Below are 27,684 nucleotides of genomic sequence, written 5' to 3' on the forward strand. Positions count from 1 at the left end.
ATGTATCATGAACAAGTGGGGTTAATACCAGGAATGTAAGGTTAATTTAACATTACAAAACCAATCAATGTAATTTATCATATGTATAAATCAGTGACCAATCCAGAGAGAAACCACACAGGAATTTGACTAGAACTGTATAAAGAATGACAAACTACAACAGGAGTTGGTATAATGATAAACTGGCTAGTAAGAAACATAACTCTAAGAATTTTCTAATATATATATATAGAAGCAATCACTTCCCATAGGGTCAAGATAGGGAAGAGCCCTTACCCACAGTTCAAAGACCCAGAATGTGATGGAGATGGCAAACCGTGGCTCACCGAATGGCAGTCTGTTAGACTGCACTGCTGGAATTCCCTGTAAATCCATCCTCTGGAACTTGCCAGAAACCTGTCCTGTAGGGTATTGGGGAAAGCTCTTCATGGGGAATTTTCTACTGGAGACACTTGGCTGCTATATATAAAATAGAAATGGGAAGAAGAGAGAACACAATGGCTAATATATACAAATAAATACATATACAAGAAAATAGAAAATATACAAAGCTACTATAGTCTTCATTTCTATAATTGTTCATGGGGTCTTAATTGACATCTGTGTCTTTCTTCTCAACTGCTCTTTCAGTATTCCTTTGTCCTCAGACAGAACACCTGCTGGTCAAGGTTCTTTATCTAGTATAGAGACATAAACCTTCATTCTACAAAGGTCTGAGCTCTCATTGTTCTGCTTTTTTGATTGCTGTAGCTTTCCATTGATATTTACTATTGGGCATAGATGTCCTAGGAGGTACTCCAGAGAATCCCCTGAGATCCAGATATAGTCTATCTTGACTTAATTGTGTAGAAGCAACACATTTTCACTTAGCAGTCAGGGTCAATCACGCCAGCAAGCAGTTTAATCCCCTTTTTTTCCTGTTAGTTTAGTTGCATAAGAAACCCCAAACATCCAAGAGGGACTCTCATCTTTCAATTTAGCAGAACCATTGTTGTATGCCCTGGCTGGAATCATCCCATCTTGAGAATTAATATCTCCAAAGAAACGGAGTTCAAAGTTATCAGATAGCAAACAAATATGTTCTAAGTGGGTTGGTTTTTAGGTATAATAAGACAGGAGCCACTCCCACTTCAACAATTTGCTTCCCAGACCTAGGGACTCTGGCTACAGGGGAGATAACATTATATAGAGAATTCTAATTAAAATCATATACTGTATCTTATAAACAGAATCTCATCCTTTTAGGTGGTTCTCTCCCAACTCTTCCCAAAATGAGCCTTCAGTATGCCATTGTACCTTTCAATTAGGCCAGCTTCTTCAGTTGAGGGAGTATATGGTAAAATCAATTAATAACTAGAATATGAGCCCATTGATATACTTCTTCTACTCTGAAATGAGTTCCTTGATCATATCCAGTGCTGTGTGAAATGATATGAAGCACAGGTGTCTTGGTCACCTGGAGTTCAATGGTTAGGCTGTTAGTCTCTACCAACATCTAGTAGTAAGTCAGATCTGATTTGCAAAAGAAGACTAGTTATCTACTGAATATGGCACAGATTTTGTTCAAAATCCTAGAGGCCTTCTCTGGTATTTTCCTATTTTTGCTTGTCAGGGGCCCATATAGCATGCCTATATGCCATGTATATTGCAAGCATTATTAGATCTGCTAAAAAATAAGGTCCAAGTGTAGAATGGCTTATACTAAAGCCAAAATATGCTATGGTGTCTTCTCTTTTTCTGGTACCCATTCATAAATATAAACCTTATGGGTAATTCTGTAGATAAGTCAATGTAACACACTGAAGTGTGGTATATATTACCTTGAAAATCCAAAGTGGCCTATCAAGTACTGTGCCTCTTTTCTCACAGTAGATGGTGAGAGGTGCAGCAACTTGTTGTTCTCTTTAAAGGGGGTATCTTGATATGTTCCAGATGATTGAAGTACCAGAAACTACACTCAGGAGGCAGGCTCATGAAATTTTGGAGTATACCTTCTATCCTCTCCTATGCAAACTGAACTTGCTACTCCTGACCATCAGATCCAACCAGCATAATGTCATTAGGGTAGTGAATCTCTTAGGTGTTTTGTGGAGATGATCAAGATCTATAGAATACATTACATCAAGGAGAAGAAAAATTAGCATAGCTCTGAAACAACATTCTGGAATGACATTGCTGGTCCTCCCAGGTAAAAGCAAACTGCTTCTGGTAATCCTTGCAAATTGGTACAAAGAAAAAAGGATTAGTCAGGTCAGTATGTGCATGCCAAATGTCAGATATTGTGGTAAGCTGAATAATGGTCCCTCAAAGATGCTCAAGTCTCAACCCTGGAACCTATGAATAGTTTACTTTACATGGCAAGAGGAACACTGTAAGTGTGATTAAGTTAAGGATCTTGAGATGGAAAAATTGTCCTGGATTATACATGTGGGTCCAATGTCATCACAAGCATCCTTTAAGAGGTTGAAAGAAGGATCAGAGAGAGAGAAAAGACGTGATGCCAGAAGCAGAAGTTTAATTGGGGAAAAAGATGCAATAGAGTAGCTTAAAAGATGTAGAGAGGGGCCACAAACTAAGCAATATAGGTGTCCTCTAGAAGATGGAAAAGAAAAGGAACAGATTCTCCCCTAGAGCTTTCACAAAGAACATAGCCTGCAGACACCTTGAATTTAGCCCACTGAGAGTGATTTTGAACTTCTGATCCCAAGAATTATAAGGTGATAAATTGATGTTGTTTTTAGTTGCTAAGATTTTGGTAATTTGTTAAAACAGAACAAGGAAACTAAAACAATGGCTGTGTTGATTTCTTCCAGTGAAGATGTCACATCTACATTTGAATGTTAAGTGACAAATCCCATCCAACTATCCTACCCCCCTAAGGCTATGCATTTCCTTCTCCAAATTATGCCAAGTTTCTCTGGCAATTCAGTCTCATCAACTGTAAACCACTTCTGAGTCCACGTTTCAGTCTACCAACCAAGTTAACTGATAGAGTCACATGCAACTGCACAAGCTAACATTTACTCCAGACTCTTCAGTAAGTACACTGACTATAGGCATAACAGATAAAAGAACAGGTTATTACTCCTACGGCTAAAACAGCACCTAAGAAATAGCACCCCCTCATAAAACACACATATGGGCTTTGGATCAAGATCTTTTGGAGAAGGCAGAGTAGTGGCTCATTGAAGGGCAGAGAAGTTGCTTTGTTGATCTTGCCAGAAATCTGCTCTTCAGGGTGAAATCTATTCATGGGCAGGTGTCTCACCAGGGTGTCAGGGGAAAGCTGTTGGTTGCTAGATGCTGCTGGCTTTCATGCAATGCAGGAGCCCTGGCTGTAAGAAGCTGTAAGCACTGTAGGAGCCTGGTGATACAGAAAGCCCAGCACACTTGCAGGAACATGCCAAATGAACACAACAATAACAGGACATGAAGCCTTTATTCCACAATGTCTCTCTACTTCCCTCTACTGACAGATCTTCAGTGTCAGGTGTTAATGGAAAAATATTTAGAGGTGTCAGATTCATTTTCACAAAGCAGGCAAAAAGGGTGAATTTATAGCTGAGAGATAAGTCAATAACTGGCATACCATATTGAAAAAGTAAAAATAAAAAATGATAGGATTGTGTTAATATATGCAGTTTACCCAACCTCAGTTTGCAATGTTTTTTTTAACAGCAGTCCCCAACCTTCTTGGCACCAGGGACTGGTTTTGTGGAAGACAATTTTTCCACGGTTCCAGAGGAGGGGGGTTGGTTTCAGGATGATTCAAGCACATTACATTTATTGTGCCCTTTATTTCTATTATTATTACATTGTAATATACAACAAAATAATTATACAACTCACCATAATACAGAATCAGTGGGAGCCCTGAGCTTGTTTTCACTTGTCACCCACTGATAGGGTTTGATATGAGTCTGCAAGCAATTGATTTATTATGGTCTCTGTGTAGTCAGACCTCTCTGCTAATGATAATCTGTATTTGCAGCCGCTCCCCAGCACTAGCATCACTGCCTCAGCTCCACCTCCGATCATCAGGCATTAGATTCTCATAAGGAGCGCGAAACCTAGATCCCTTGCATGTGCAGTTCACAGTAGAGTTCGCGCTCCTGTGAGAATCCAATGCAGATGCTGATCTGACAGGAGGCGGAGCTCAGGAGGTAATGCAAGCGATGGGGAGCAGCTGTAAATACAGATGAAGCTTTGCTCACTCACCTGCCGCTCACCTCCTGCTGTGCGGCCCAGTTCCTAACAGGCCATGAACCGGTACCAGTCCATGGCTTGGGGGTTGGAGACCCCTATTTTATAATATAAACTCTTGTGTGCTCAGTGAGAAACCTTTAGAATGATACATTCCATATATATATGTATATGCATATACAAATGTATATGTTTTATTTAATAAATACATTCTGTCCACTCCGTATGATATTCAAATAAAATATTGTCAAGGTATTCTCATTCATTTTCTTAGCCGTGTTACTGAATTCACAGCATTTATAAATTCATAATGATATTTCTTCCATTGTTCTGCTATTTCTAGCTGTAAGCTCAATTTTAAATTTAAAAAAAATATATGCTTATGTAAGTGTTACAAAATTGCACTTGCAGATCTTCTGGCACATTTTTCATAAATAAAAATAAGCATATTTCAGGCAGAATTCCAAAACAGAAAAATGATTGAATTTGATCATGGGGGAAATCTCCTTTGGCTAGAAAGGGACTAATTACATATTCAGAGAAGAAATATCCATATTTTAGATGCTTATTTATAAAAAAAAAAAAGATACCTCCTAAAATAATACAGAAAACAACAGCTATAGTAGATATGATTTATACAGCATATATACTGGCCCACAAGATATACATAATTTCTGGCAATATTTTTTTATTTGGGAGACCACTAAAGGCTGACAAACACTGAGATGCATTTTTCCTGGTGACAGATTTTTTTTAATAAATAATCTAATCAATGAAGTTTGATTACTTTTAATTCAAAGTAAAAATCTTGCTGATACATATATTTATGCCCCAGAATATCATTTAAATATTATTCTATTATTTGATACAAAATTGTTAGGTATGAATAACTAATGAACTGGCTAAAATAAAGGACTTTAAGAAGACTAGGTGGGAGGATGGTTTGCTGTTTAAACAGACACTATTTTATTATATTATAATGTAAAAACACTGGATTAATAAATTAGAAAACTTTGTCTTCTTTAAAACCATTAAACAAAATGTGTGGCTCAGATTATTAACATTACTTACTCAAAATTGTAATCTGTTAATAATTTGGGAAAACTTGTTTTTGACAAATGCAATGAGTTTAAATAAGTAAAAGTCTAAAACCTGGAGAGTATTTTGTCATAGACTAGATTCGTTATATATTGTTATACATGTTCTAATCATCAGAAATTATAGTTTGCAAGTCTTCTCTTAAATGTCTTTCAGATTTCAATAGAAAAAAATACTATATATATATTATTCTGAGAAAGATATCTGTTTCATTTGCACAATAAAATAATAGGAAGTGTGAGGTAATAAATGGATAAAATGCTTACACTAAAGGTTGTTTACATAGCTAACAGATCTTTTGACTCTACAATATTGTTTGCAAATTACTAAAAGAACATGGATAAGAACATTCTTTCCTATTTTAATTAGCTGTCATTATGTATTTTCCATAAATCAGCCTCTTTATGAATACAATTGTGTACACTTTATTATTTTCTTTGTAGATAGTATAGAGTCCAGAGATTTCATATTAATAAGGAAACAAGCAAATACTATGAATGCTGATGCAATTAGAGATGATGGGAACTGTGAGTACAACTCACAGTTGTCCTGAGCTTTATTTTACCCTTACAAAAAGAAATTGAGTCAGAGCACTAGATAGCCCACAATGTAATGAAAAAAAGCATCTGAGCTGAATGTCTATTTCACATTAACTAGTCAAGGCTGAGTCACCACAACCACAAAGGCAAAAATTCAGTTTTATTTGATACTTGCTGTTCCAAAATTAGAACAATAGAAAGCAGACATAGGCATCTATGAAACCGCAGAGCTTCCAGTTAACTTTTTATTTTAATCTGTTAGTTTCCAATTGCTGCCTCAAAGGTAACTGTAATTCAACATCTACATCACCTTCATTTAAATGGCAGGAATATTATTATAATTCCACCTATTTTCTAAATTTGGAAATAAATGTAACCCTATGAGAAAAAAATGCCATTATCTTCCCCAACAGTCACTACATAAGAAAGATGTTTGCAACTATGATGAAACCAATTTCAGTTTCTGCTAAAAAAACTTGATTAAATATGAGTATATATCCTCCTCTCACTTTTTTTGAGGGACTACAAGCCCTCTATAGAAGGGTTTCTGAGAGTTTTCATTTCTGAAGCAGCTTTGAAGTGATATATTCCAAATCTTAGACAAATCTTAAGTCTTAGACAAGACACTCTTGTCTAAGAGTGATGGGATTTTGTGATAAAATTGTGATAGAACTTATAGGCAGAATTAAAGTTCACAGTAATTGGGAGTATAAATATTTAAGTAAAGTCTAGAAAGTTAAGTCAAAATATGTACTTCTTTAAATAAAGTGATGCATAATTATTGTTATACTTTGTCCTGTATATCTTCTCTTGTTTTTTATCTTCTACATAAAGTCAAAACAAATAAATTGTAAACTCTAGAACAAGAAAGTTGAGTGAATAAAGCAAATTTGTCCTTGTAATAGCCTCATACCACTTTACAAAGTTATATGAAACATCTGGCTAAAGAAAAAGAATGGACATAATTTAATACCAACAGTTCTACCCCCACCTCAGTTTCAATGTAAATTTTAGCTACTGAAAAAAACCTAGTGCTTTGAAAAACCAAAAATATCTGAGCTTTCAATTCAAAAACAGGAATAAATTTTTAGAGGAAAAGTAATTAGAATATGATTAAGATATATTTATCAAATTCTTCCAAAGGTATCAATACAATACCTTTCAAAGGTATCAATACAAGTGAAGCAGTCAGACTTCATTTATATTAATTATTTTAAAAATTTGCTGTAAGAAAAAATGTGCTTTACATTTACATGTTTAATGAAAATATTTTTATAAAACTGTCTTTTATAACTTAAATCAATAAAAGTTTAAGAATTACTATTCAGATCACGTGGTCACGTCATACTATCTTAATAACTATTATTAAGAATATATATATACATACATCCTCCTATATTCCTTACATATATAAAATTATGTTTAAAATTATACATATTATATGTATAAATAAACTATACATATTGATATATATGTATCAAGTTAAATATATTAAATAATTTATTATATATTATAATCATATAAATATATTAAATAAATTAAATTATACATGTTTATGCACTTAGTTGTTATGTTTAAAATAGAGCTAATATTTATAGCTATATATAGCTAACTTTATATATAGCTAATAAAGTTTATAAGAGTCACCTAGCTTCTTAAGAAGGTGATAACGTGTGTACCTAAGGAAAAAGGAAATTAAAAGTCATGGATATAAAATTAGGAACCTCCATGGAAATTTAAAAGTTTTTCGTCTCCTATAATAGCCGGGAATGTCAGACTGAATCTGAGAGTAAGAGAGAGAGTTGATTGCCAGTTAAATATTCCCCACTCCATACTACAAATCTCCTGTGCTAAAATAAGGACACTGGTAGGGAAGGAACAGGGCCCTAAAATATGGGTCTTAAAACATGGGTTGAGGAAATTTAGGCAGATGTAGATAAGGCCAATAATATCAAACTTACAAATTCCCCCAAGCCTCCCTTGTCACTGGAGGTGGACATCCTTCATCTTTTTGAAGGAACCAGTTTCTCTTCTACATAAAAGCCTTTCTGTAACTTCATCTGGAGAAGTTGCTCCAAAGGTTGAAGCTTGTTTTCCTCAGAATCTACCATCACCATTCTCATTGCCCCCAAGCCTTTAATGATATTCCTCCCAGCATAGCCTAGCATGAGGGATAAAGGCCTACATGTGGAGACAGCCTATATGGGAAAGACAGAATTTCACAAATCTATTTTGTCAGTAGTCTGAGGTGTATAAGTGAGGATATTATAAGGGTGATAGAGCAAGTTGGACAAAATATAAGGCTCAATTGGCTGCATTCCTTTCCATGAGTGTAACTTATCCAGGATTTTGGATTTAATGAATTGGCTTGAACACCTGGGAGAGATGTAATTAGTTTACTATGTTAGTTAATTAAGGCCTAGACTCAATATGACCTACAGTTAATGGTGTAAAAATTTGGAACTTTCCTGGCACACTATAGAAGAGAGTTCTAAGGCTCAGGAAATGGGCTCTGCCACCTGCTGATCATTATCCTGCCCCCCTCCCAGGTTGTGGAGGGACTATTTACAAAATTATTTTTAGGGTGGATAAAACTATAGGGAATATTGCAATATTCTGCTGGTGGTAATAGAAGAGCTGTTAACATCCCCAGGGCCACAGGGAAATGCGTTTATATGAAGCAAGAATTAATGAGATGAAAAACACCAAATGGAGACTTTTTTTAAAAAGGTGAGCTGGCTTACAGCAAGCTAGACAAGCTAATAACGAGATATTTTGAAGTGAATTATTTGGTTGTGGAAATTATAACTGCCTTAGAATATATCACTTCTGCATTTAGGACTTGCCTTCTAGAACCATGGTTTCTCTCTCATTCCAGACCTCTCTCCAACCCTGACTTACACAAGATACTTGGTTTACGAACTTTTAAGGTTTTATTTTCCATTTTGATTTGAGTTTTATTTTTAAATCTATATCTAGAATCATATATAAAATGGGGTAATAACAGTCCATACTGTATGAGGTGCTTGTAAGGATTAAAAGACATAACACCTGCAAAGCACTTAGAACAGTTCACTCAATAAACTTAACTCTTCTTAGCACTAATAGAATTATGTCCATTACAAAAGCTGCAGTATCAGCTAGATCACTCTTTTAAATTTCACTTGAATGTATCATTTCATTTTTATCTCCACTTTTATATTTATGTTGCAATATATGTCTTAAATAAAATCACATTTAGCTTTCTAGATCTAAATAAATTAGCTCAAATTCAACTAATTAGTACACCTTTTTATATTACTCATTTGGCATTTTAATTATCTTTTTTATTGATAAAATGATTTATGTATATATGGCTGATAACTATTAAAGGAAACCAGAACTCAACAGTAGTTAAAGTGGTAGAAAAAGAAACAGATTTTATTCAGAAACTATCACAATAAGAGAAAGAGACCTCAGTATAGAACTCAGTTCCACATATGGCATGGACAAACAGATATATAGCCAAGCAGGGTGGGGATCAGTGGATGAAAAATTAAGAGAAAATATCAAGAGTAGGGGAGATTTCGGTTAAATAGACCTAACAGGATTCTTGTTAAAGGCAGGCCAGGGTGATCAGATATCACCTGGGGGATGGTGGGAGATAAGGAATTTGGTTAGGTAGGGGATTCTGGTTAAACTGAAATCTGCTAACTTTGAGCCATGCAGCCCCATAGGACGGATGTCAGAGTTGAGGCTTAGAGGATTTAGAGGAGCCTGCCTAAAGTTAGGTCAAGGAGGGCATCTTATCAGTCTCTCTTCTTGTTCTAGTAGAAGAGGCAGTCTTTTTTGCTTGAGTGATATGTCTATTTCTCATTCAGTTGTCTTTTATTCATGAAGTATCAGCTTAACTATCTACTGTAACTTGGTAGTAGAGATTTTTGCTGAAAGGTACAAAAAGTCAGGCATTTAATGAGGGGAGTTTCTATGAAAATTAAAAAAAGACAAAGATTAATAGTTGGACACCCAGTTTCTGAGTCCAGAGGGCACTCAGATGGGAAGATTTCTAGATGTTGGGCTTGAAACATCTTTAGATGGTGTAGTTAGTGAGGATGGCAGTGGCAATTCAGTGGATATCCTGGTGTGCAGTGAATGTATCTGATGATGGCACTGGGTGTTCCAGTGAACCTTATGTGTCCCACAGCAGGAGGCATGAAGGTTGCCCACAAATGGTCCATGTCAGTGGGGTGAGAGAAAAGCTGGAAATGCTAATTACTAACAGAATGCATAAGACAGGATCCAGATCAGTTCACAGGTAGATAAAAAAGTAGAAAGTAAAATAGCTTACCTAGCAGAGAAAATTACTTTAGAGAAAATGAACAAGATTATAATCTAATAATCTACACAGGTGTCCTATAGTTTTCCAATGAATCATAAAAAATATGTCTCCATAGCCACCCCTCTTTTGATTCTTGTTTACAAAATAAGTGTGGTCTCATTAGATTGGGCCTGATTTTTTACATAAGTGGAACAAAAAGAATGGTAATTGACCAGATAGGCCTTTTTAAGTTTGCTTTGTTGGAACTTTTCATAAAGAATCTCAGATTAGACTTTTAAAAGCCTCTTGAGCCTAAGGCACCACACCAAGAACTCACCATCAGACTTCTGCATTACCTACAGATTTGGGTGAATTCCTCTCTTCCTGAGGTCCCCAAATAGCCTAACCTTCCTGGACATGCCAGGAAGTGACTTTCCTTATTCACCTCTAAGGCTAGGAATCCTATAAGCCAGTACCAGGCCTGTTTTTCCAAAAGGGATTTGTAAACATTGGTTCCATAAAGTCAACCTTTGATCTTTAAAGTTATCTGGTCATATCAGATTTTCTGCATTATTCTCAAATATGACATTTCAGGAAAACCTTGGTAATATAACTGACATTTCCAATTATGGCCTGTTACAAGGAGGACAGATTCTTATTGAACTTCCACAGATAATTATATTTCAATGAAAATAAGAATACTTCATTATAGTTTTCAAATTCTGGAGGGAGCAGGTAGGTGAAAGGTAAATGTTTCAGTTTTGTTTATAAAAGTATAATCTATTAATTTGTTATGAGTTATAGATAGCTTAAGAGAAAAGGGAAAAGGGTGCCTTATATATAGAAAATAGAACATTAAAGAACTAGCAACATCTCAAAGAAAAATTGTAATCATCCTTTATCAGTTCATTCAGTATCATGAAATTTATTCTTGTTCTGCCTGATCTTGGGTTAGCAGTTTTATGAATCCATCAGCCTCTTCACTAGAGTTCTGGAAATCCATACTCAGTCCAATGGTATGCTTTTAAGATTATTTAAACAATGCTGTCAGAAGCCTGTACATCAGATACCTCTTACAGTCCTTTCGATGGTCTCTGAGACAGTCACCTATTGTTGAAGATAAAGCATTCTGGCCTTAGCTGATTGCAGATTCATTCACGGAAGAATCAGACTAAGATGGAAACTATCTGTGGGTGATGAATAAAAACGACCATGACCATGTCAAAAGATATGAGAGTTCATTTGACAAGGAAATCTGGTTATTTCTATGGCATAGAACATTTAAAAATAATAATTGGAATTATGACTGATAACATCACAGCCAATCTACCATGGACAATGAGGGTAGTGAAAAATTTCTATGAAATTCATACAACTTCTGAAGTATTTATATTAATAATATTTACCCATGCCAATATAACCTGGGAGAGGTTAAGGCATCTCCTCTTATGTGATAATGCCTTTTTATGTAATTCAACATATCAAATAAACTGAATTAGCTTAACAACTCCTTTTAAAATGTGAGAGAACAAATCCTTTGAGACTTTCCAGGAGCCCTCTGGGAGATCTCAAAGTCAGTTTGAGAACAAAAAAGGTTAATTTAGAATTTGATTTTGGAAAGTTGTCAAAAATGTCAAAATGTTTGAACACTTGATAACTATGAAAAAATATTTAGTTTCTCTTAAACAATTGAGAACATGATAAAGTATAACATAAATCATAAGAAATTATTCTAATAAAATATGAAATCTTGGATTCTTAGGCAGATTACTTAAAAGGTAAAGAAAAATATTTTATCATATTTTATTAATAGCAGGCGAATAATCCAAGAAAGCTTTGCTGTTTTAACACTGAGAAAACCAAACTCTAGTTTTGCATCAGTACACCACTGAGCTTATAAAAACAACAAAAACAACAACAAAATTTATATATAAACCCATCCAATTAGCCAGCTCTGATCGTGTGAGATGATTCCTTTTCTAGGATTCCTTTCCCACAAAACTTCTGCAACCTGTTTTTTTTTTTTCAACCTGTTTTTATACTCATTTAGGTGTTTGTTTGTTTTTTTCCCCTCCCTATATTTTCCCCTTTCTCATTCTGGAAGAAAACGTGAGTACCTTTTTTTTTTTTTTTTTTTTTTTTTTTACAGAAAACTATAGGAACTAGATAATTGTGAAATGTCTGTCACATATTAGGATTTTGTAACAGACTAGCAAATTTTACAAATGTAGTATCTCACAATTTTTATCGGTTTATGCCTCCTCATGGTACATCTTTTCAAAGTGGCAAAAGGAATATATTTATGAGCTGAACCAAATATATTTAGTTTCTCTATATCACATAAAAATAAAAACCCAAAAGTATCTAAAGTTAAACAGATGCTAATAGGTGTTTCAGTAGTTTTCTTACTTATAAATTATCTAAATGTTTAGTGAATATTTCAGCTTAATTTAATTTAGCATAGATTTAATGTTTCAAGTTACCAAAAAAGATGTGGAAACTGTTTTCACACACATACATTATATCATTAAGCAAAGCAAGCCATCATCTCAAGTTATTTCCTTGTTAATAATTTTTATAGAACATGCATGTTAGACAAGTATAACAAAGCAAGAAACCTAAAAACTTCATTATAAAACATATGTTTATATTATATTTAAGTGTTGATAGCTTAGAAGACATAGCTGTTTTTATTAGACTAACAATATCAAACTAATCTTATTTGTCAAGGATTTACCCAAATCATGTGAACTTGAAAAGTATTTGGGTTAGTTTCTATATTTTTGGGAGTTTTGAAATATTTAATTAATATCATTGCTCAATCATCTCTAAGTCAACTTAAATAGTACTCTTTTAAAGGATTTTATAAATTAATTTGGTAATACCATCCAGAGGTTGAAAAATATCAGATATAGTATAACATACATATACATGCTAAACACACATACAGATGGGCACATGGATCCTACTGCTTTTATTATAAAATTTTAACAATGTGTCAAACAGAGTAATATACTCTCATCTTTGCTCTACTTTATGATTGTATCTAAATTGTGTTTATAGCAGATGGAACAAGTTAAAATTACCTGTTCAATGTGAATGCTACAGCTTTTTACCAATATTTATGAAGGTGACTTTTAAGATTTTCTTTTGCCCTAATATGTAATCTTTTGGAGGCTGTGGACTATGTTTTACGTTAAGAGACTAAGGGAATATCAAGCTGCTGTCTGGATGTTTCCAAAGCTCATATGAATGGATAAAATATCCAGTGTGTTTCTAAGTAGTCTTTTTTTCCTTTTGTTTCATTCAGCCTCAAACAGTTGCTTTTGGGGGTTCTTGAGTTTCTTCAGAGATATGATGGGGACAGGTAACTGAGGGGCTGGAGTGGGAAGGGAAAAGTCTGACAAAGAGATGGAGGAGCTAGGGGTTTGAAGGGGGATATAACGAAGAACTCAGGGAGCTAAAGGGAAGACTGATGGTGATAAAAGGAAGGAGGAACAGAAGATGGGAAGGGAAAGTTCTTAGGGGAGACACTCTGGGGAGATCTTAAGTCCCAAAGAAACCACTGAATTTCCATATTATTATTATTCATAAAGTTATGCCAACAAGAAAGGAAAAAGACTGAGTTCATGGAGCATAAAGTCAGCATGGTTTCAGAAATGGAGTTTTCAGTTACTTGAGAAATTTTCTTGGGAAAAGCAGGATCAAATAGAGAGAACAGAGAGGTCTCACAAAAAGCTAAGGAAAATTTTCCAGAACAGGAGCTGGAGAGTGAATTCCCACATGAGACAAACAGACAAAAACAATTTTTCAGCCCAGGGAGTCAGGAAGTGAATTTCAACTTGAAGCAATGAGCCAGGAAAAAATTTCCAGCCCAGGAGTCAGGGAGTGAATCCTCACACCAAACAAAGAGCTAGGAAGAAAGACTTCTCTCTAGCCCAGTAGGTACCTTTCAAACAAGGAAGCCTGGGCCTCTAATACATCTTCAGAGAGTACTCAGAATCTTAAGAATCAAAATCTGTCTTTACTGTGCTTCAGTGGACTGTCATTCAGACCGTTGGTTTAGGACACAGACTGACCAATGGATTCCTGATGAATCAGCTAGGAGTGAAGACAAAAGCTTCAAAGGTACGCATTTGAGGTCCTGGGTGAGAGATCTTGGGGTCCAATGGTGAATCTGATTTTATCCAAGTCATGACACCACAACTGTTCAAGAAAACCAGAGCTGGACCGTGGTAAAAACAGATATTATTCAGGAACTATTGTAATAGGACAAAAGAAACCTCAGTATAGAACTTAGCTCAATTCCAAATACAACATGGACAAGAAAGGATTTATAGACAAGGAACAGGGTGGGAATCAGTGGGTAAGAAATTACTAAGAAGAATCATCAGGGTAGGGGTGAGGATTCTGTTTAAACAGGATTCTAGGCCATGGTTATCAGATATCACCTGAGGGATGGGATGCATGGAGAATTTGATCAGGCAAGATATCAAGGGTGGGGGTTTCTGGCTAATCTGTCTTAGCCAGATTCTTGCTAAAACTGGGCATTGCAGATCAAACAAGGATGAACAGCCAAGGTCCAGGCCTAGAGGGCTTAGAGAAGCCCGACTGAAGTTAAGTTATGGAGGGATCTTGTTATATCTCTAACACCATTACAGAGAAGAGAAAAATATGGTTAATGTTATAACACAGAATCTTTATGAAGTAGAATTGTTACAACCTAGAATCATCAAGCTTGAAAAACAACTAACTTGGAGGACTTACAGTGCCAGATGTGAAGACTCATTATGAAACTGTAGTATTTTATACCTTGTTGTATTATTACATGTACTAATTACATGTATTAGTACATGTTTTAAATGAATAGATTGAAGAAACAGGAAAAGGCACACAGCCCAGAAACAGAACTACTTATATCTGGTAAACTGACTAATGACAAAACTATCAGTGCAACATAGTGAGTGAGAAAAAGGATGGTCTTTTCAATATGTGGTGATGGGATCATTTGAATACTCATATGAGAAAAAGTCTTGTTCCATTCCCAATGGATCACAGATCTAAATGTAAAATGTAAAAAAATAAAGTTTCTAGGAGAATATTATGAATTTAGAATGAGTAAAAATTTTTGAGATAGGGTGCCAACAGTGTTCTGTATTTTAACCTGGTTATATAGCATGCTAACATTAAGATAAGGTGCAAAGTGTATAGTGTCCTGTAGATATTTTACACTTTGAAATTAGTTTACAAAAAAATTTTAACAGGAGTAGAACTTTTCAATGAAGGACTTCTGTTATTGAAATTTCACTTAGGCTAACTTGTTTATAATTAGAACCCTACAGCAATAATTATTGCTATAATAATTACATATTTTCAAGAATATCATACTTAAGAGAGCTAATTATTTTGGTTTTCAATATATTGTTACAATAGCCATATCACTGTAACTTAAACATCTAAATAATTTGGCTCTAACTCTCCTATTTATTCTCTAAAGCCAATTTAGCTTCATTCGTTTCCTGTGTCTACTTCTGAGTTTCCACTGACATTTCTCAGGGTGATAGTCCAAATGATTCAAGTGCATGTGAACACTGTAAGGGCAAATATAAATTAAAAATAAGAGGCTTAATTCTCCCTGTTGAAAAATAAGGATAGACACTTCCCTTTCTCCCTTTTCTTAGAGGACTTACTTTAGAAAACTTATGATTTAGAATTTTTTTTAATCTCTTTGGAATGTATGTAAATCCCTGTAAATGCTGGACAAGCCTTTGCCAGCATTATAACCCAGGAATGTCTTTGTCAAGAATCTGAGAAATATGTCTTTGAAAGGTAACCAAGGAAGATACTCCCCCAATCTCTTTATTTTTGTGAGAGGGTTGGAAACTAAACTTGTGGGTACTTTACTCCAAAACTATTTCCTGTCATATGGATGTAAGTTTATTTTTCCTTTGGATAAAGCCAGTTAGCTAACACAGCTTGTCACCCAATTACTAGGTGAATTTAGGATCAACTATGTGTGATGGGAGATGCTGGCAAATCCTCTTACTTGAGGACTAGTTATTGTTTATCTTGAAAACATGTAGGTGATGGGTATATACTTGACTATTGAAAGGGTGAGATGTCTTTCTGTCTTTGCAATCTCTTTAGCAGATTGCCTGTGATGGGCCTCACCTTCTGGTTTAATGCTTCTCAATAATAAAACTGTCTCTTTCTCTTCTACTTTTGTGGAAGTTATCAAGGATGGGAGGAGATTTAGTTTTTAACTATATTTTCCCAACAACACATTTCAATCAAATCATTCCTTTGATAACTATTTGTCATTTATTTTATATCATCAATCAATGTGAAAACATTTTGAGGTTTTTTTTTGTGTGTGTGTAGGGGGGCAGCAAATATCAGTCTAATATCCCTGGTCAATTACTGTACATATGTTGAAAGTTACAGCACATTACTTTTTCAAGTACATCACTTTGAAGGATACAGGTAATGTTATATTCATAATTTTTGTTTTCATTATATTCTATGAGATTTCTAATTTTGTTTTACCTTATGACTTTTGAATTACAAAATATAAAATATTACTATCAAAAACATCATGATACTCAGGTAGAAAAAGACAAATTTTGCTTTCAGATAGAAATAATTATGCTATTTTGAAAAAATTATCGTGTTCAGGATTATGTTATGACTTGCTTTTTCAAATAAACTTTAATTTTAAAATAGTTTGCCTTACAGAAAAAAATTTTTATGTTAATACAGAGAGTGCCCATACAATACACAGCCAGTTTCCTCTATTATTATATTACTCTATGGTACCTTTGTCACAATTAATGTACCAACACCAATATATTATTTTTAAGTAAAGTCCATAATTTATTCAGAAATTCTTAGATTTTACCTACTTTTCCTGATCTAGAATACCATATAAGCTTTAATTACCATGTTACCTTTAGCAACTCTTGGCTATGACAATGAATTAATTTTTGTTGCTTTTTGTGTGTTTTTAAAAGGAATAAAATTATAAAATCACTTTAATTTTCTTCTTATAAAGAGAAAGTAAATTAAAATCCCATACTGTTGTATCACTGCTGGGGACTGAATGCTTGTGTCCCGTGTGAAATTCATCTGTTGGAGCCTAATCCCTAATGTGATGTGGAGCCTATTTGAAAGTGAGGGGGGCCTTTGTGAGGTAATTATGATTGGATGAGATTATGGGGGTAGAGCCCCCATGGTGCCCTTTTAAGGAGATTAAGATCCCAGAGCTCTCTCCCTCCATGTGAGGACACAGTGAGAAGACAACCATCTATGGACCAGGAAGAGAGCTCTTGCTAGATACTAACTCTGCTGGCACCTTGATCTTGGACATCTAAGCCTTCAGAACTGTGAGAAATAAATGTTGTTTAAGCCACCTAGCCTATGGTATTTTTGTAATATCAGCCCTAACTGATGAAGACAATAAACCATTCTCATTTTATGTGGCATCCTAAATTGTCTTGATTCCACTGAACAAATTAATTTTTAAAAATGGCATCTGCTGATACTATCAAAGAAATTTATAATATTATTTTTAAAAACTGTTTATTGCAGCTACTCAATATATACTAAATAACCACAAAAATACCAAACTTGAGATAAACAGTTTTATACTGGTATAAAAATCATTTTAGTAAGGCACAATAATTTTGTACTCTTTCATGTAGTAATAATTAAATTCATAGAATTATTATTTTAGATGTGCAAATTCCAAGCCAAGTTGACATATAATGACTTGCATAATTATGAGCACTGTTTCATTGCAACCTTCCAATTGCTTCTAACTAGAAATGTGGTTACTGAAGTGTATTGATTTCATTCACTATCTAGATCTTTACATTATTATTCCCAATAGATAAAATACTTGTTGAGCAAAGGGTAATCTTTAGCCAGAAAAGCATTGAGGTGGATTTTTACCTGAAATATTCTTCTAGTAAATGATTTAAAAATATTTTAGAATTTTACTCAAAGGCTTTATGCCTAGTGAAATATAATTAGAGTAAATTTTGTTTCATAGTATTTCCTCTGAGAATACAGCACTACGGCTGTTAGAACTGCAAGAGACAGTTAGAGCTCACCATCACATACTTGATGTGTTTGCACTTGCAGGTAGTTTGGAGCCATGTCACTAATTTTGGTCAAGAGGCTGTGAGTGAAAGGTATGGCTATATATACAGTACTATTCACTAATATGTCTGCTACTGTGTGGCTCTACTGGACAGGCATTTCATAGATTTTAGAAAATAATTACATATTTTCAAAAACTACAATTTTTCTGTGCTGTTATATATCTCTATTAGTTAGACATAACAGGTTTTAGAAGATAAATGCATATTTTCTAAACTATAATTTACCAGTGTTATTAGAATAAAACAGACTATGCTGTGGTTTTGTGGTAACAAATTAACCAAGAGATCATAGTCACATAACAAAATGTAGGTTTATTTCTTGCTAGGGTAAAGTCAGATGTGGTTTTGCAGCTTTCTTCCTTCTTGAAGCTACTCCATCTGGAACACATGGACTTGAAGGCCCCCTCTAGAAATAAGGGTGTTATACAAGAGAGATCCCAGCTGGTAACTGCCACAGCAAGTGATATGCATCACGTCCATTCACAGAGACGTTTGATATTTGAGAGCCTTTTCTTAGGACACTAATGCCAATCATAAAAGCAAGTTATTGTCCAAGCTCATATTGCTTGCCACACAACAGGCCAATAAATCGAGAGATGAGTTGTTGGGGCAAGGAACAGAGACTTTATTTGGAAAGCCAGCAGGCCAAGGAGATGGTGAACTAGTGTCCCAAAGAACCAACTTCCCTGAGTTAGAATTCAGGCTTCTTTTACACTAAAAGGGGAGGGAGTAAGTCCTGGTTCAGGTCAAACTCTGGATGGGATTTGTTAATTTCTTCCTTCTTGCAGCCATTCACAGGTGAGCCTGGTCAGGATGTTTCTTATGAGCTAAACAAAGGTATTTTAGTTTAACGCTCCTTACCTGAGAGGCAGGGTTCCCAAAGATGAGCCATTATGTATAATTTAAGCTTAAAGGCAAGATCCCTTCAGTGATTAACTTATAATAGAATACAAAGATTCTTCCCTATTACATTATTATGGGAAACCTTGATAGTGAATATTTACACTGAAGTGAAAGTCTAGTGGGGTCATTTAGACCATTAGCTCAATTAGACTGAGTGTGTTAAAATATTGCAATACCATCAACTCTGTTTATTCACCTGTTGTCTCTTGAACAACAGTTTACTTCTCTCAGACAGAGCTTCTTCATCTATGTTCAATTAATATTATTGTTCTAAGAAATAAATGGTTGAGACTGACCACAGCACTGTGCATGGAAGCAACAACCATTCAATAACTATTAGATACACATTTATTATCTCTATACTATTAAACAGTGAACATGTTAACTCATAACAATGGATCAAAATCAAGTAAACACTTAAAAATTCTGTTTCTGGACTGCGAAAAGTTGCTGAGAAACCTTAAGTTTTAAAAATAGATTTGAAGTTACTTTATATAATATTCACTCAGTTATTCAGCCATTACTTACCAAGAGCCTACTCTTTGCCAGGTGCTCTCAAAGCCACAAGGGACCTTGTGGAATAAAATAAAGTCTCTTCCCTCAATAAGCTTACAACGCTAGAGTGGGGGAGAGAGACTCGATTAAATATTCCACCCGAGTGGCCTTAGTGCAGATCAACAGGGACTTGATCTGACTCACATTCCCTCACAACCAATCTCTACCAACCAACCAATCAGGCGGTCGGGCGTGTGGATACGGAGCGGTCTCTGAAACCTCAGGTAAGCTGGCAAAAGAGACTCTTAGGCTGGACTTAACCCCCTTCAGTGCTGGCTAATGGTCAACTCTTGCCAGGCACAGCGCCAGCTCCAGTCCCCAGAGAGGCAGCTCACCTGGGAGGGAAGTAAAGGGATTTGCGGGCCTTCCTGGTTCCCGCCTGGTCCTAGCGGCCTCCCGCCAGGACTGACTCGCCCACGGCTCCCTGAAGGTGGCACACACGCGGCGGCCCCGTGTGACCGCGGGGGAGGGTGTGCTGCCCCGGGTCCACGCGGCTCTGCAGAGCCTAGCAGAGAGTGGCAGGGTGAGGGGAAGGCCGCCTCCACCTCTTGGCCTATGACAGACCTGCTGGGGCCGTCACACCTTCCACCAAGGCCTCAGGGAAGCCAGAGAGGGTTTAGACGGAGCAGCCGGCTGACTTTGCCAACGCGACGTGGACTGCACGGTGCGGACGGTAGGTTGAGGCTCACATGCTGCTTCCCCCGAGCCAGGCATCGTCCAGGCAGGGTCGGGGGCGGAGTCCCCCTCGTGGCAGTGGTCCAGGGTCCACTACTCCACACACCGTTAAGTTCTCCGGGACCGGTAGAGACCCGTTCTCAACACCACCTACCGGCTGAAGCTGGGGAAGCCTCTGAGGCCAGCGGTCCTTGGCTTCTGTTACCAAAAGTTAACTTTGGGTCCGTAGTCCTGCTTCCTCTGTCCAGTCTGTGAGAGATTTCAGGGCTCGTGGTCCATCAGCTGCGCCATCTCGGCTCCTTTATCCCAGGTCACGAAGTCCTCCCTCAGCGTTGCACCGGGAAGGGGAAGGCCCGACCTTAAAAGTCAGATTCCTCAGCCCCCAGGACCCAGTCAGTGTCAGAGCAGTAGATGAAACGTTGTGTTTTCTGCTGGCAGTAGTGCCAGGGAAGGGTCACCTCCGCAGACAGGTCCGGGTGCCCTTGGACTGCATTACCGAAGGACCTCCAGTTCAGGGCAGCAGCCAGGACAACACTGTGAGGACAACACTGCAGGCAGAGAAAAGAGTACAAAAACCCTAAGGGGAAAATGAGATTGGTGTGTGCAGGTAGGGAAAGGCAGCCAATGAGGCCAGACCACAGGGATTACAGAGAATAGTAGAAGAACAGAGAAATAGGCAGGGACCAGATTTTGTAATATTTTATAGACCACAGTAAGGAATTTGGATTTTCTTTTAGTTGGTTTGGTAAGCTTTTGGAGTGTTTAAAGCCGGGGAGGCATATGCTCCCAGTTGCTCACAGCTTGTGGAGAATGTGCTGTGTGTGTTTCGGGGCGGGGGGGGCGGGGGGCACGTGTAGAATAAACTCACCTATAAAATGGGATCAAGATAGTACCTACCGAACTCAGAAAAATGTTCCAAGTATTTAATGAGTGGATATATGTGAAACTCGTAGACAAGTACCTAGTGTATAATAAACACTACAAAGGTGTGTATTAAATACATAAAAATAATGCTTTATTCAAAGTTGTTTTCAGAATTACAAATACAAGGTGCTTTTGACTTTCAAAAGAAATAAAAACTATTTGAAACAGAACATGGAAGGGATAGGCTGTCCTTAAGGTGGGGAATGATGGGCACATCCTATCTGTGATTATTGAACTCATACTCTTTCTTCAGGTCCAGTTCAGTTATTGTCTGTTCTAGAAAAAATTCTAAACCCATACCTTGAATGTAACAGTTACTATACCCAGATATGCATTAAAATAACTGATTACAAATTCCATCAGGGCAGGTATTTTCTGTCATTTTTTAAGTCTCCCATAGTATCTAGTAAGGTGCCTTATATATAGATGGCCATCCAAAATGGGCAGGAATTAGAAGAGAGACGTTGAAATTGAACAGTATTAAAGAGAATAAATATTTGAGGATTGTGAGCACTAAGTGGATGATTAGGAAAAAAATCACAAGAACAGATGTAAATCATATGTGTAAAAGCCAGACATTTAGCAGTTAGTCTTATAGATACTATATCTGAAGATACTCTGTTTTACATTGAAATATTAAGAATTTTGTGTTTGGGTCAATTTTCAGCACTCTTATAAACCAATTAAGCAGTAAAGTCAATAGACATATAGAAAAAATGAGCTATATACATATTCTGATAAATCTAGTTCTTGAAAATTATCTCTTCACAGAGCCCATGCCTGAATTCCATTAATTCAAATGGAAATTTTGCATATATTGTACATCAAGTGGAGATGGTAAATCTCCACTTATCAATAGTCTAACCATACTATTTAACTATTTATAATTATAACTGGCCATTCCCCACTATCCTGTCATTCTCTGCTTCTTCCCTGCTTTCTGTTCCTACCTAGACTTATCACTAGATTACATATTTTATCGATTTGTCTGTGAATGTATATGCACACATGTATATCCTGTGTATGTGTCTATATTCTCCTAGTATAATTTAGGATTCATGAAAGCAAGATTTTTATTTTGTTCTCTGAGTCATACAACCCCTATAATAGTTCCTGGCACATTTTAAGTGCACAGTATATGTGTTGAATGAATAGTTGATGAATAAATAAAGGAATCATCCTAGAAGGAAATCAGATTTAACCATTAGGTAGTAAAGTTTTACTTTAAACAAATCTCATCCGTACAATTCATATTTTTGTTTTTTTCTATTTTTATAATTTCTATTTCCTTTTCTGTTTTTTGTTATAATAAAATATCTATAATAGTCATATACTGCAAAAGATATCTGAAAGTGGTATGACCTGATGAGTTTATAATAGTCATGGTTTTCTTTCTGTCTTTATAAAACATGGCCATGTAAAAATGCAAGAATAGGAGAAACTTCTCTTTTTCTGTGTGTGTGAGCTGATGTGTGATTTCTATTTCCTGTGATTAAAAGAAATTAGTATGTTTTACGAATTGTACAAACATGTAGAATATAACATAAGAAAAAATAGAACAATGTATTCAGCTTGACTGAATGGCAGAGCTGTGTTGCTTTCAGAGTAGTTTTGAAGGGGGCAGATAATAGCTGATTACAAGAACTGACATCTTCTACGGTGGGAAAATTAATTAATTAATAGTGTTTTTGCTAAACATAATTTTAATTATTACAACGTCCTCTGAATCCATAATTGTCTTAAGGTAAAATTATTTCAAAATTAATTTTACTTAATTTCTTTTTTACTCATCCATTTAGTAAATATTTTATTAGCCTCTATTGTGTTTCCCACATATGCCACAAGTGTCTGGAACAAGTATGGTGTTTGAACCCCGGTGTTAAAATTGTGAAAAAAACAAAGTCTCTGTTCCCATGTATCTTAGATATTAGGAAAGACAGAAAACAAATACATGAAAAGCTTATGATAAGAGTTCTAGAAGAAAATAAAATGGAATAAAGGGTCAGATGTTGGTAGGTGATACCACTTTTGATAAGATGATATGGAGATTATCTCTGAGGTGAAAGTATTTTAAAAGAGAGGGAGCATGCATCTCAAATATCTGAGGGAGAATATTTCGTGAATAGAAACTGTCAACTGCAGGTCTAGAAAGCTCCAGACAGTGGTCTGGAGGTTGGGGCTGGAGACACAGCTTCTGTCAACAAAATGTGTATTTATTCTTCCCACTCTTCCACTGCATATGTGGCCTTGGGACTTTTGACTAATAGAGCAATCTAAAAAACTACAAGGGTGTGCAGAAGGTGAAGATTTACTATTTTATAATATGGAGCTTATTGTTTATAATCCTGTGGTGATGGGGGTTAGAGGAGCTCTACAGAACAGCAGTGGGGAGATTCAGATTTCTACCTTATCACACATTCCTCACAGTTATCTTCCCCCTTTCTGTAATGTGGAAACAGGTTTTTTTCTGCATAATAGTTAGAGATATATTTTTAACAATTGGTTTATGGCATCATTTATTTCAGAGCAAATTGAACAAACCTGGCTCCTTCAACTTCACTCTCCATCCAGTTACAGTCCTCTCCCTTCAGTTGCCTCATCCACTTTTTGCCTCTGCTTTACTTCCATATTCTGTTATTTCATTCCTCTATTGCCTTGGCATATGTATGTTCTCACACACACAAGCATACACACACACTTACATGAATGCTATAAATTGCATTTCATACTGCATTTCAGCTTGGTTTGATCATGTCAAAAGCAAGAATCACATTTTCATCCCTTTAAGATTGGTAATATGCAATACATTTGACACCTAAGAACATAATAAGTATTTGTTACATGAAGTAATGCTGTTAGGTTAAGCACAGTAAAGGCACTGAGTCAGGCATGTACAAAGTAACTCTCAGGAACTCAGTTGTTCCATTTGCACTAAAGGTTAAAACATGTGAATGGCAGTGATAACAATCATTGTCATACTTTGTTCTGCCTTTGTGCCAGCTATTGGTAAAGGGGTACATTATCCCCTTTAGTCCCTACCAATCTTAAGATGTTGAATACTATTATTATCCCCATTTTACAGATGAGAAAACTTAGGCTTAGAAAGGTTAAACAACTTACTTAACTGCATTCATTTAAAAATAAGAGAAGTTAGATCCTACACCATCTGATTCCATAACCCATATTTATAAACCTGTGCTACAAAATAGGGTAGAAGATTTTGCTTACAACAATAAAACCCTTATTCCAACCCACTTAGAAACACTAAAAAGCAAAACTGCTTTCAGGTAGAGGTAGATTCAGTCAAAAAATATTATGGAACCACAGTAGTCTCTCTATGTCTTGTTGTTAATGTCCACTGTGCTCCATTTTCAGGCAGATTCTTTTCTTTATACTGTATATTTAGCTTCTAGCAGCTTCGGCCTACATTCTAATCCCTTAGCAGCATCAGTTATAAAAGGGACATGATCTTTTCTAAGGATTGCCTTTTGTTTCACAAACTGGACCCCATACAAATAGGGGAAGGAGAGACTGAAGAAAGAGGCAAGCCATTCCAGATTGGTAGGTGGCAGATTTAATAAGCAAGGGAACTTAACATGAGGCTTCTGTTGGGCAGCCGCATGACAAGGGGATCTCCACACCTGCCAACCAGAATCTTACAGTTTATATAGAGGCTTAACTGAGTTTAGTCATGTACACTGTCCATATGGTCTCAATACGACCTTACTCTCTCAAGGCTGAATTCTTGAAAATGGCTCTAGCTGTGGGAATGGTGGACAGCACGTAAGTTCCAAGGACAGGGAAGGGGGTGAGGAGCCCCCAAATGTCCAGGTCCATTTCATGGGTCAATCTGTGGTAATATCGTCTCCAGTATTACCAAGTCCAAGCTTGAACTGCTCGCTGCACAACAGGCCAATAAGTAGAGAGATGCATTGTTGGGGCAAATAATAGTGACTTTATTTGGAAAGCCAGCATATCAAGTAGATGGTGGACTAGTATCCCAAAGAACCATCTTCCCGGAGTTAGAATTCAAGCTTCTCTCTTACTAAAAGGGGTGTGTGTGTATGGTTGTTGCTACAAACTTCTTGGTGCCAGAATCCATTGATCTTGCAGCTAAGTAGGTCTGGTCACAGTGTTCCTATAAACCTCCAATAAGACAAATGGTATTCTCTGTTCTGCAACATTTTATCTCTATATGAATGGAAAAGTGTTACATCTTTAAAGGTCAGAGCCTTGAGAATGGGCTATCCTGTATATTTCAGGCTATAAGCAACATTCTTAACTTGTAGCAAAAGCAATAGAATACAAAGGTTAAAGTAAAAGAAACAGATCCATTATGGAATCAGATTTGCCTTTCCCCATTACACCATGACCTCCTCCAACATTACTGTCCTTCTCCAGAAGTCTCTTCAGGTCTGGATGGTGTGATTAGGGCCAATTTTCCCCTTCTGAACTGTGGTCTTTGATATAAAAGGCTCTGATGGGCTGGCTTTCAGTCACATGCCCACTCTGAACTACAGGTGGGGTCAAATACTCCACCCTCTCTCCAAGTAAACACATAGATTGAGGGTTGGGGAGAGAATAGTTTTAAGTAAAACGTGCTGTTTCCAGAAGAAGTGTCAAACTACACCGAGTAAACAAAAAGTATATGTGCCTATTAGCTGTAAATAATGGTTCATTCAAGTCATTTAGGTAATTAAATGCCAAAAGTAGGAGTTGACATTATACTTTCTAGATAGTAGGAAACTATTAATCATGGATATAAAGATCTGTTCTCAAAGAATTCTATAGGCTCTTAGAGGAAAGGCAGTGAGTCTATATTTTTTACCATTGTATCCTCAAAACTTAGAATGGTACCTGGCACAGAATGACTGCATAATATATTTGCTGATTGGAGTTAATGTAACTGACTTGAACAATTAATTATCGGTTCCTATGAGATACCACACAAAACTTTTCAATCTAATCTTACATCTTATCTTTCTTATCCACTCTCAGAATTTTAAACTAATTTCTGTATTATAATTCTGTGTATGGTGATAAATAATATACCTAAATCTCCTGCCTTAACTGCTTCTCTGAACTTCTTAACCATAATGAAACTTTCCTTTTAGACTAGTTTTCTCACTAGTTCAGAATGTTTAAAACTGAACACATTACCAGTTCTCCAAAGTTTATTTCTTTTTCTAAATATCAATTTAATGTATTACACAACCTTGTGTGTTTGGACTTAATTACAGAAGCTTGAAATCTAAAATCATTTCAGATCTCTCTTTTCTATCTCTCTGTTCTTGAAGAAGTGTGAACTTGTGAAAAAGTTCTCCCAATTCTACTGCCTCACAATTTTTCATATCTGTGTCCTCCAGCCTAATCAATTGCAGGAACTTAGTAGATGCCTTATATAATGTCTGGATTATCAAAATAATTACCCTTATTTTTCAGCTTTATTGAGGTTTAATTGACAAATAAAATTGTAAGATATTAAAGTGTACAATGTGATGATTTGATATATTTATACATTGTGGAAGGATTACCCCCCTTGAGTTAATTAACACATTGATCACTTTTGTTTTTGGTGAGAGTATCTACCTTTAAGTTGTACTCTTGGTAACTTTCAATTATACAATACAGTATAATCAATTTTAGTCACCATGCTATACATTAGATTCTCAGACATTATTAATCTTATAACTGAAAATTTGTACCTTTTTACCAACCTTTTCCTGTTTTCTCCATCCCCAAGCCCCTGGCAACCACTTTTCTGCTCTCTGTTTCTGTGAGTTCAATTTTTTTTTTGTATGTCCACCTATAAATGATATCATACGGTATTTGTCTTTTTCTGTCTGGCTTATTTAATTTCGTATAATGTCCATGAGGTGGTTCATCCATCTGTTGCAAAGAACAGAATTTCCTTCTTTTTTAAGGCTGAATACGATTCCTTTTGAGATATATATTAGAAAGATAGATGGATGGATAGATAGATAGATAGATAGATATCACATTTCCTTGATCCATTCATCTGTTGACAGATACTTAGGTTGTTTCCATACCTTGGCTACTGTAAATAATGCTGCAGTGAACATGGGAATACAGATATCTCTTTGACATAATGGTATAATTTCCTTTGGATGTATATCTAGAAGTGGGATTGCTGGGTATCATATGGTAGTTATATTTTAAATTTCTTGGATAACCTCTATACCGTTTCTATAGAGGCTACACCAGTTTACATTCCTATCAACAGTATACAGGGTTCCCTTTGGTCACATTCTCATCAGTATTTGTTACCTCTTTTTTTTTTTTTCTTTTTTTAATAATGCCAACCTAA

Source organism: Mesoplodon densirostris, chromosome 2, assembly GCF_025265405.1.
Source record: "Mesoplodon densirostris isolate mMesDen1 chromosome 2, mMesDen1 primary haplotype, whole genome shotgun sequence".
NCBI lineage: Eukaryota > Metazoa > Chordata > Mammalia > Artiodactyla > Ziphiidae > Mesoplodon > Mesoplodon densirostris.